Raw genomic sequence first — 12,551 nt, forward strand, 5'->3', positions numbered from 1 at the left:
TCAGAAAAACACTAGACACAAACCAGTGAAGCAGCTTCACAGAAAACTAAAGGAATGAATGGAAAGGTGATGTTCTGGACTCTTATAGACGTCTCTGAGCAGCACGTGTTTGTCTTAATGCTGATGTGTGTCTGTTGAAGCAGCAGCATGCTTTACAGTATGTGTACTGGCTTGTGTTGTGTTCATGCTCTCTTGTTTTATGCCTTGCTCAGTAGTCTATATGTAACTGTGTTTAGTAATTGTGCAAGTGTGAATTTTGAGATGGGTCTAAAGTTTGCTCAAAGGTTTAGGGCCCTATTTTAACGATCTGAAACGCAAGTGTCAAAGCGCGAAGCGCAAGTAAGTTTGTGGGCGGGTCTCGGCGCTGTTGCTATTTTCCCGGCGGGATAAATGGCTCTTGCGCCCGGCGCAAATCTAAAATGGGTTGGTCTGAAGTAGCTTCATTATTCATAGGTGTGGTTTGGGCGTAACGTGAAATAAACCAATCGGAGCGTCATCCAACATTCCCTTTAAAAGCAGGTGCGCAAGTTCCATTATGGATTGCTATTATTATGGCGTATTTACCAGGCGCACGGCAGGAGCGGTTCACAGCCGAGGAGACTGATGTTCTTGTAAGAGCAGTGAAAGACAGAGAAGTTGTGTTGTATGGGGATGGGAGAAACCCACCCAAAATAGCGTCGGTTAAACAGGCGTGGGAGGAAATAGCCACAATTGTTTCATCGATTTTTTTTTTCCTGGTTCTTGACGGACAAACAAATTTGTCAGATGTCCTTATATACATATATGTCTTGCCACTATCGGGCAAACAGGTCTGATCCTTAATTACTAAAATTAGCCTGAATAATTTGTAAGCAAGATTTCACAATGATTTCCGTCATCTCATGTGTTAATATTTTTTTAGTGTAACAATTTATGATTTGCAAAAATAACTGTTGCATCTGTGTAGATTACATGAGCAAAGTGTATGCGCGTTGTGCACGCTATACATTATGGTCAAGCATGCGCCCTTAAAATAGCATAATGAACAACGCGCAACGCGCCACTGACTTTAGACTAGGTTTTTTCTGGTCAGTGGCGCAATTGTTTAATGGAACAGCAAAATAGCACCAGGGATTGTTTGCGTCGGAACACGCCTCCTTTTTTGCGCTGAACCGCCCAGGGAGCGCAAGTTCATTCACTAGTTTAGCGACGTGCTTCTGTGGAGGGAAAAGCGCGCTTTGCGCGGGTGCAAAATATGAATGACACATGCGTTGGTGTACAAAGTCAATTGCGCTGGGTGCAAGATAGGGCCCTTAGTGTCAATATGCGAAAGCATTGAAGAGATAAAATCATTTTGACATTGTGCCATCATGATGTGTTTAACAATAACGGTTTGGTATATCAGCAAGAAATCCATAACTTTGTGCCAGCCAGGTCTGAAGATGATCTGAATAAAGTTGTTTCACAAAAATATAACAGGATAACATGCTTTAAATAGGCCAAAGGTCAAGTTATAGCTTTTGAACAATTGGCTTTTTTTTTCTTTTGTACTGTGTAATACTGTATTCACAAACACAAATACTTACAGTAAAAAAAAAATAGTTTGGTTTCAATTTTGCTTTTGTGTTAATTGTGAATTTTTCAACATCTCTTTATCAAGTTACTTTCAATCTTGTACAGAAATGTACACATATATAGCATCCACGAAAGGAGAGCTTTTGAATAACTGTTTATATGATATATCCTGAAATATAGTATTATGGCAAAGGTGTGTGCAACATAAGAAAAAACATGAGACAAATGTTTTCTTCAGAGATGTGTTTGTGGTATTTTGATTTCAGTGTTTCATTTTGCAAGAGATGTGAGGCATTTTGCAGTTTGTGTGTGCATTTCTTGGATTTGTGTGTAAAAAACAAAAACAGAGGTAAAGTTTTGAATGTGTTAAAAAAGCATCCTAATTCATTCTCTATAAGTGAATCTTGGATAGTGGAAACAACCTTGTTTTATCACTAATAACTAAATGATTGTATTTCTAGAATTGAATGGCATGCAGGAAACTACTGAAAGAAGGGAAAGCATCAGTAATGTACTTAGATTGTGTGTAGATCAAATTAAGTTAACAATATTCAGTTCTGACACATTTCACACAATGTGAAGAAGCTCTTCTCCATCACACACTGACATTGTGTCATTAATAGCAGCTTTAGCATGATTTAAACAGATCAGAGGAAGTGAACAAACACAGGAAGAGCTGAGAGTATTTAGAGAAAGAGTTGAGAGAATATAATGAAGAGGAAGACTGACAGAAAGAGAAGATGGCTGATAAGTGTCACTTGTGTCTGCTGGGACTGATCTTTCTCTCTTCACTTCTCACAGGTAAAGACATCTGTGTTTTCTCTTCAAGACAGTTAGTGAATTAATCTGAGAAAGAGTTCATCTGAACATGATCAGTTTATTATTGTGTTACAAACAGAACATACTGGATTATTCCTGAACGCACTAAAACTAGACGCTTTCACACTCAAACATCTGATGCTGAATTATCTTCATGTTAAGAGTGTGTTTGTGATTCGAACAGCTCTCTGATAAAAAAAAAACGGTTTATTCTGGTGAGTGTGTTTGGACTAAACTTCTGTCTTGCTTGCCCATTATTTATTTTTTGCTGTTATTCTTGTACTGCTGTAGATTACGGGATATAAATAGTTTATTCTGGAGAGTGTGTTTGCATTAAATGGTTAGTTCACCCAAATATTTAAATTGGAAAGAAGAAAATCAAACACACCTAGGATGGCTCGAGGGTGAGTAAAACAGGCTTATTTTCATTTTTGGGTGAACTAACCCTTGAATGAGGAAAAAGACTGCATGATCTGATTCTTCAGATTTGTATGCTGCTATGTTTCTTACTGTAACGATAAGACCTTTGTAATCATCGGGAAGAAGGAGGCGGGAACTGGCGCACAATCAAAACATTTTAATAATTGAAAAATAAACACAAAACAGCGCACCAGCCCCTCACGGACGACTGGTGCGCACAAAATAAAAAACAAACATAAAATATGGCCCAGGCCTGGTCCTCTCTCGTCCTTCACTATAGTCGCTCCAGTTTTATATCCTTCCATCTCCTCCGTGGGACTCGATACCGGCGGTGGGTCGCAGGTGCAGCTCATCACCAATCACCACACCTGGCCTCACTCCTCGTTCCCAAGCCTCTCGGCCCCGCCCCACTCGCCACACATACCATCATTTATTAACACAATATCATAGTAATAACTCATGTGTTCTTGTGTTTCAGGGTTCAGTGAAGTGGATCATGTGTTCATCAGTTCTGGTGAAGATGTCCGTCTGCCCTGTAATAATGCTCTTCCTGACTGTAAATCAACTACATGGAACTATAGCAGTTATTCATCAGCAGTTGAACTGTATGCTGGAGGGAGAAAGAAAGACACAGAGAGACATGAGAGACTGAGTCTGGAGTCTGACTGCTCTCTGAACATCAAGAGCGTCACAAAAGAAGATTGTGGATCTTACATCTGCCAACAATGGACGGGTCCGAAAGGACAACAAAAACAACAAGGAACTAATGCTCATGTTTTTCTGCATGTTCTTCATGGTAATTTTATGATTAAGTGGTCAATTTAAAAATATCAAATTCTTCATTTAACTTCTCATGATGATTGAATTGTCAGATGTGTGTGTTATTCTGTGTTTCAGTCTCTTCATCTGAGATCAGTGCAGGTCGCTCTGTGACTCTCTTCTGTCAGTTGTATTCATATTCATATCCTCAAGTCTCTTGTGATGATTGGATCCATTCTGAACGAATTGATCTGTTCTGGGTGAATCAAGCTGGTGTTAAACTGACGAGATCAGACTCCAGATATCAGATATCATTCTCATCAGATCACTGTATCAGTTATCTGACTACAACAATCCTGAATGAAGATGAAATCAGAGAGTGGAGATGTGTAGTTACTCACAGAGATCAAGTCCAGACCTCAGTCTCATACACTGTCAAGATCTCAGGTGAGAAAACAATCTCATGATCAGATGTAGAAGAGTCTTAGATGTGCTAATATAATGATAGATAATGTTAGTTATCTGTTATTGTGTGTTAACTAATTAACATCTTCTGTATTCTGATGCATCTGAACTAACATTCATCTTTCAGCTATTTAACAGTTTCTGTAACTTATTACACAAAGGGCAATGCTGTTTAGCTTTGTTAACTAGATGTTAGGGCTGTGCAAAAAACGAATGCGATTTTCACGCGCATCTCATCAGTAAAAACGCTCATGTGATTATAAGTACATCTCCAGCACTGGCTCCTGCTCACTTGCTCTTCAAAACTAGTCCAAAACTAGCCCAATCGTGTTTCGAGGAGGGCGGCGCGTGCTCAGCTGCTGTCGAATCACAACACAGGAACCACTGGCACAATCAGAACTCGTTACGTATTTCTGAAGGAGGGACTTTATAGAACAAGGAAGTCATCAGCCTGTTTTTATGACAGTGGAAACAGCGGTATACAGATAGGTGAATTGTGGGAAAAATACTGTGTTTTTTTACATGCGAAACATGAACACATGTTATATTGCACACTGTAAACACAATCAAAGTTTTTTTTATCTAATTTACTTCAGTTTTTCTAGTACAAACAACTTAACTGTAAATTTTAGGAGCTACTTTAAAAACACTTGAGTGGAACTATTTGACACTTAGTATTTAGTCCTGGAAATGTAGAAATTTGACTTTTATGGTACTTGTTATATGACCACATAAAAAAATTGGGGACAGGATTTGCCAAGGCTAAGTGGTCTTAAAAAATAGTTACACTCAGGGTCTTCACGCTTAAAAGTGACTGCCATAGAAAATGATTGGGAAATTGGCAAAAATATGAAAATGCAGAGATTTTTTTGTGCGCACAATCTACAAATCAGACACGATGCCTAACAAAAGTACACAACAGTGAAGGGGTGAATCTCTAAAACATCAAGAGTGCAAAACAGAAAAACACACACACTCACACTTATACACACATAAACATATACACATAAACACACACACACACAAATGAATGTGAGTGCTAATATCTGTAAATGCTAATTTTGGAAAATGTGTGAAATAAAATAAATTATTTAACCACAAAATAAGAAAAAAAAAAACACACAGCAAAGAAAGCATGAAAGCATGAGACTGCCCAGCAAACAGGGGACGTCCCCCAGCTTAGGTCCGCAGTATGTCCGCTTTATAACGTTGGCTGGTGGACGTTCGGAGGACATTCGTCCGAGCCAGTTTGCGAACATCCCATCCCATTTCCATTTCAACACTTGAAAAATCCAGTCCTTTATCCTTTATCATCAAACCTGACCAGTATTGGGCAGTAACTAGTTACATGTAACTGTAATGTTACAGTTGCTGAGAAAAAAAAGTGTAATTAAATTACAATTACTTATGAAAATGTTAATGATTACAAAGGGAGTTACATCTGAATATTTGAACAAATATACATATTTAAAATGTGAGTCACCAATTTTATAGGAGATAAAGACACAGAATATTACACGTTTATTCCATAACTGTTTTATTTCCTATTTTGGTTTATGTATATTAATTTTTTTTTTTTCTAAGGCATTGTTAGATGCCAATGTTTCCTGTCATAGCTATGCAAAGATTTGATTTCAAAAACTGTATCATATTAAATATATATCTTATGATATTAAATATGTATTTAACCTCAGAAAGATTGCAAAGTAATCAGTGTTGAGTAGTACTGTAACATTAACCCTGCCTGCTTTAAATGATTCAGAATAATCAACATTTTAAAACAATTTTGAAATTTTGAAAAGTAATCAAATGTAATCAGTTACATTACTTGAATAAAGTCGCTGAAAGAGTTAAACTACATATTACATTTTAAATAAGGTCATTTGTAATCTGTAACCTATAACATTTCCAAAGAAACCTTTCCAACACTGGACCTGACATATCAGGCAGTATATAGTATAAAACAACTCAGACAAAGAGAGTTGACAAAATCAAACTAAAGTATAAACTCATATTGGGTTTTAAAGGGTATCATTGCCTAAAACAAAATCCTTTTGAAAGAAACTGTAATAATAACATAATGCAATATACAAAAAAATAAAAAATGTTTTGATTTGCAGATTGATATTATTATTTTTACTATATAGATTTGAATACATTGTAAAATAAAGTTAATGTTAAATAAATAATTTTCATTTCTGGAAAAGGAAAATAGGAGTAACTTCTGTAATGAAAAATGTCATTAAATCAGGAGTCTGTTTTCAGCATTTAAACATCAAAATCATGAAACCCTTCGATAATATAATTGAATATAGCTACAATTAGATTTATGCATGAATGAATAAAATATGTTTGCATCCCACGAGCTCTACTAGAATGTCCTAGAGTGATGAATGCAGCCAAGGAAAACATGAGGAAAAGAAAGTGGAAAATAACACAGGTAAGACAAATAAAAAAAAAAAATTCATTTACATATTAAACTGTTTATAAGCCGACAAGAAAAGTTATTTAGGAAATATGTTATTTTAGATATCGCATTTAAGACTGCTATACTACAAGCAGCTAAAAAGAAAAGAAAAAAGTAATATAGCCACACTGGAGATAGGATCCAAGCAGCTGTCGATCTGATGAGCACATGACTGAATGACGTCACTTTAGGGCACGCGGCTTGTATCCATGGCAACGCTCAGCCGCCAGTGACAGTTAACGGTCATCCAGTGTTTTCCTCAGACACGGCCTTGAGTTTTCACTTTTGTTTAGTCGAAAAGGTATTTATTCTTTTATATTATTAGACATTATAGCTACTGTAACTACTGTTTATCTCCTAAAACTTACATTTGATGAAGTTTACCTTTTTAAACCTTTGCTGAAGTTGTCCCGCGCGGCTGCTGACGTTAGGCTATGTAAACACTTTTGAAGCTAACGTTAGCTTGTAAAGCTGAAATGATTAAACGTATATAATATTGGCAGATATTGAACTTAAACATTGAATTTCCATATTGCAAAAATACACACTGAGATGTCCACTAAATTTCGGACCGCTTCGTCTAAACTGTCAGCAGTCTTTACAAATATTTTTTCAATGGATAAAGGATAGTCCTATACATATGAATTCATACAGTACTGAATGTGTTCATTTTGTTGTTTTAGGTTAGAAGACAATGGGAAGAAATACCATCGACTAACCTCAGCTGACAACCAGAGACACGCTGACACACACCCACCAAAACACAGACGAAAAGAGTACTGCAACTTTACATTGTTCAATTAAAATAAACTTATTTTGCTTCATACAGCGTGTCTGCTGTCTTTGATTAGCTACAATAAGTACAATAAAAGGACATTCAGAGGATGTAAAGTGAAAGTCCCCTAAACATCCCGAATGGCCACTGCACGTCCTGTGAATCTCCGGAGGACGTCTTCGCGAATGTCCACTCGACGTAAAGCAGACCCTACACGCAGACGTCCAGGGGACATTCGTATAGGCCATTTAGAGGATGTCCTGGGGACCTTTATTTGTTAGCTGGGTCTAAGTCATCAAGATAGACACACACCAGTGTTGTAGTCGAGACCAGCTCATTCGAGTCCAAGTTCAGAGAAATTGGGTCTGAGACAAGACCTAAAGAAATCTTCAAGTGTATGTAAAATGTTTGGTGGAAACAATACAATTGGTACCATACTCAAACAGTATATCAAATATAACATGGAATGTACACTGTATTTTATTTACTTGATATAGGTTTAAAAATATTATCAGTTAAGGGTAAAAAGGCAACATATCACAGAATGTTTTTTTTAGAGTCTTACTGCTCACAAACTCTTTGTGGCTCTTATAGGCAAACTGAATAATAAATGATATAACAGACACTTTAAAAGGTTAATATGTTTAGTCCATGAGACATCCTGACCTGAGTTCTGCTGCCTCTGCACTAACGTTACACACTAACATCTCACGTCACAAGAAAATCACAAATCATTGAACGTGTCCATCATAGGGCCCTATGAAATTCGTTTTATTTTTTCCCAAATTCCATTTTTTCCATTTTAATTTTTCTGGATTTCATTTTTTTCTGTTAAAATTTGTATCAACTCCTTTTTAATGGTTAAATTTAATTGTATTAATCAAAAAGCATTTCTAATTAATTAAAATCATAACACTTTTACATGCCCTCCTGTGGGCTCACCACCTGCAGGAGGGAGCGTAAGGGGCCGGTGCATAGTGGAGCGGGCGACAGTCGTAGGCGAGACCCCCGACGACCCGATCTCTGGATACGGAATCTGGCTTTAGGGATGTGGAAGTTTACCCCGGTGAACGAGAGGGTCGCTTCCCTGCGCCTTCGAGTCGGGGATAGGTCTCTCACTGTCGTATGTGCATACGGGCCGAACGGCAGTGCGGACTAACCAGCCTTCTTGGAGTCTCTGGGAGGGGTGCTGGAAAGTGCTCCGACTGGAGACTCCGTCGTTCTACTTCCGAGGGAGTTTGGAGATATTGAGTCCGAGTGGACCATGTTCTCCACCTCTATTGTTGCTGCGGCTGCTCGGAGCTGTGGCCGTAAGGTCTCCGGTGCCTGTCGAGGCGGCAATCCCCGAACCCGGTGGTGGACACCGGAAGTAAGGGATGCTGTCAAGCTGAAGAAGGAGTCCTATCGGGCCTGGATGGCTTGTGGGACTCCTGAGGCAGCTGACAGGTACCGGCAGGCCAAGCGGACTGCAGCCCAGGTAGTCATGGAGGCAAAAACTCGGGCCTGGGAGGAGTTCGGTGAGGCCATGGAGAAAGACTATCGGTTGGCCTCGAAGAGATTCTGGCAAACTGTTCGACGCCTCAGGAGGGGGAAGCAGTGCCCTACCAACACTGTTTACAGTAGAGATGGGCACCTGTTGACCTCAACTGGGGATATCGTCAGGTGGTGGAAGGAATACTTCGAGGATCTCCTCAATCCCACCGACTTGTGTTCCGTTGAGGAAGCAGTGGCTGGAGACTCGGAGGGGCACTCGTCCATCACCCGGGCTGAAGTCATCAAGGTAGTTAAAAAGCTCCTTGGTGGCAAGGCACCAGGGGTGGATGAGATCCGCCCCGAGTACCTCAAGTCGCTGGATGTTGTGGGGCTGTCTTGGCTGACACGTCTCTGCAACATCGCATGGCGGTTGGGGACAGTACCTCTGGACTGGCAGACCGGGGTGGTGGTCCCTCTTTTCAAGAAGGGGGACCGGAGAGTGTGTTCCAACTATAGGGGGATCACACTTCTCAGCCTCCCGGGGAAAGTCTATGCCAGGGTACTGGAGAGGAGAATTCGGCCGATAGTGGAACCTCGGATTCAGGAGGAACAGTGTGGTTTTCGTCCCGGTCGTGGAACACTGGACCAGCTCTATACCCTTTCCAGGGTGCTTGAGGGTTCATGGGAGTTTGCCCAACCAGTCCACATGTGTTTTGTGGACTTGGAGAAGGCATTCGACCGTGTTCCTTGCGACATCCTGTGGAGGGTGCTCCGGGAGTATGGGGTCAGCGGCTCCCTACTTAGGGCTGTTCGGTCCCTGTACGACCGGAGCAAGAGCTTGGTTCGCATTGCCGGCAGTAAGTCAGACCTGTTCCCGGTGCATGTTGGACTCCGGCAGGGCTGCCCTTTGTCACCGGTTCTGTTCATAATTTTTATGGACAGAATTTCTAGGCGCAGCCAAGGGCCAGAGAGTGTCCGGTTTGGGGACCATACGATTTTGTCGCTGCTTTTTGCGGATGATGTCGTGTTGGCCACCTCAGACCAGGACCTTCAGCGTGCACTGGGACGGTTTGCAGCCGAGTGTGAATCGGCTGGGATGAGAATCAGCACCTCCAAGTCCGAGGCCATGGTTCTCAGTCGGAAAAGGGTGGATTGCTCACTTCAGGTTGGTGGAGAGTTCCTGCCTCAAGTGGAGGAGTTCAGGTATCTTGGGGTCTTATTCACGAGTAAGGGAAGGATGGAACGTGAGATTAACAGACGGATCGGTGCAGCTTCTGCAGTAATGCGGTCGCTGTACCGGTCTGTCGTGGTGAAGAAGGAGCTGAGCTGTAAGGCAAAGTTCTCGATTTACCGGTCAATCTACGTTCCTACTCTCACCTATGGTCATGAGCTGTGGGTCATGACCGAAAGGACAAGATCCCGGATACAGGCGGCCGAAATGAGCTTTCTCCGTCGGGTGGCTGGGCGCTCCCTTAGAGATAGGGTGAGAAGCTCGGTCACTCGGGAGGAGCTCAGAGTAGAGCCGTTGCTCCTCCACATCGAGAGGAGCCAGCCGAGGTGGCTCGGGCATCTATTTCGGATGCCTCCTGGACGCCTTCCCAGGGAGGTGTTCCAGGCACGTCTCACCGGGAGGAGGCCCCGGGGAAGACCTAGGACACACTGGAGGGACTATGTCTCCCGGCTGGCCTGGGAACGCCTCGGGGTCCTCCCGGAAGAGCTGGAAGAAGTGGCTAGGGAGAGGGAAGTCTGGGTGTCTCTGCTTAGACTGTTGCCCCCGCGACCCGGCCCCGGATAAGCGGAAGATGATGGATGGATGGACACTTTTACATTTTCACAACAATTTATTAAAAGTTGAAAAAAAAATTACGTTTAGGGACCTATGAATTGTTTTATTTTTTCTTCACCATATGTTTTTACCTAATTATGTGTTTAGCTTGACTTATTATGCATAAAACAACTTAATTTATTATTTATTATTAAGTTATTATTTTTTAAAATAGCCTTACAAAATGTTTTTGTTCCTCTCACAAATTCTGTTATGTATTTACATTTTTCTGGTTATCAAACAAAGACATAAAACATTAATTTAATTTTTCTTTTTAATTATTGAAAATTAAGCAAGCTTTATTTTTTGTTAAACAAAGGGGATTTATTCTTAAAAATAAAACATGGAAGAAATGTTGTGTGATTATTCCTTAAAATAGTGTTTGTTTTATTTTAGCAGTAGTAGTAGTAGGCTATGTACATTTTGCTGAAAAATAGTAATACATTTCTGGCAAACACTTGTCTTTAAATTAAATAAAATTTTTATTTTGATGGGTTACCTCGAATACCTTTATAGTTCTGTGTATGTGATGTGACGCTAGTTTTACTCAAATCAAATGGTCAGATGCTCATGAAGTGACTGTCAGAGCAGTTCTGGAGATGTTGTTCATGTGTTCACGTCTTTATTTAGTGAGACAGCGGAAGCTGACATCACCGCGAGCGTCACGCGCGCTTCAGTTTGAGTAAAAATAAACTTCTGCGGCATTCATTAAAGGGTTAGTTGACCCAATTTGCTAAATTATGTTATTAATAACTTACCCTCATGTCGTTCCAAACCTCCGTTTATTTAAGATATTTTAGATTTAGTCCGAGAGCTCTCAGTCCCTCCATTGAAACTGTTTGTATGGTATACTGTGCATGCCTCTAAATATACATTCAAATCAACAACCTAAAAAAAGAAGAAAATAGCAAAAATAACTAGGGAATTCACAAGCCTTGTTATAAGCCCCTTTCACACTGCCATCCCGGCAAATACACGAGTAAAGTGTTCCGGCAATTGTTCCGGGGTCACTAGATTTTGCACTTTAACACTGCCAGTGATGACCCGGGATATGTGCGTGCTTTCACACACAACCCATGAAGATCCCGTAAAGACACGTGACTTCAGGGCGTGATGTGTAATGTACGAGTCGAAAACATTAGGCACGTTATACTTTCACTGAAGCAAGCAGACAATCTTTGCGTCAGCGCGGAAAGTGAGGAACTAACTGATCTCTGCTTCATTACAGTTTGCACATATTTTTCCGTCACAAACATTGATCTTCAACACTTCAACACGCCATTAGATCTGGCTTTTGTTCACACAGTGCTCATCCCGGGTTGAACTCGTTGTTACTAGGTCCCGACCCGGGTTCAATGCAGGAATCAATCACGGGACGTGGTTGCTTTCACACAGAAGGCGAACAGGCAATGTTACGGCAATATCCCGGGTCCAACGTGCAGTGTGAAAGGGGCTATAGAGAGCTGTACATCAATCTAGTGGTTAACTATGGCATTGCAAGAAATTATTACTTACTACTTCCACCAGGAGGCACCAATCTGACTTAAAAAAATGATTTTAAAGGCCTAGTCTATATTTTAACAGGAAATACAGCATCACAGACAGATGTCTGTTCTGGGAAAACAATCTTTTCAAACAAATGAAGATTAGAGAAAACTTTCAGAGATCAGTTTGACTCTCTGACGGTTTCATACATATTGACATTGTGAAATAGTAGTGATCTAAACCATAAAATGTATTAAAAGACTTATTACTTCATATCCCATTCACCATGAGAAAACATCTGTTACAAAGAGCATGATATTACAATAATAACACTTCCATTCTCGCTGGGTCTGCAATATCATAATAAATACAGTGATGACGAATCATGTCTGTGTGTATGGGGTGTGTAGAGGTATGAAAATACATATTTTTACAGACACACAGGACAGCCTTTCATCATCCTTGGACCGAGTAATATGATTAGAAACCAGGGTTAGAGGCTTCAGCAG

At 40.5% G+C, this 12,551-nt stretch overlaps 1 long non-coding RNA gene across 1 annotated transcript; it reads left to right on the forward strand.

Annotated features, from left to right (window-relative positions):
• The first annotated feature begins 2,237 nt into the window (after positions 1 to 2,237).
• LOC113097382 (uncharacterized) lies at positions 2,238 to 3,374 on the forward strand. Its single transcript, XR_003288837.1, has 2 exons — positions 2,238 to 2,355; positions 3,272 to 3,374. It is a non-coding gene; the product is annotated as an uncharacterized LOC113097382 (long non-coding RNA).
• The last annotated feature ends 9,177 nt before the right edge of the window (positions 3,375 to 12,551 follow it).

Source organism: Carassius auratus, unplaced genomic scaffold (genome assembly GCF_003368295.1).
Source record: "Carassius auratus strain Wakin unplaced genomic scaffold, ASM336829v1 scaf_tig00216209, whole genome shotgun sequence".
In the NCBI taxonomy this organism is placed as follows: domain Eukaryota; kingdom Metazoa; phylum Chordata; class Actinopteri; order Cypriniformes; family Cyprinidae; genus Carassius; species Carassius auratus.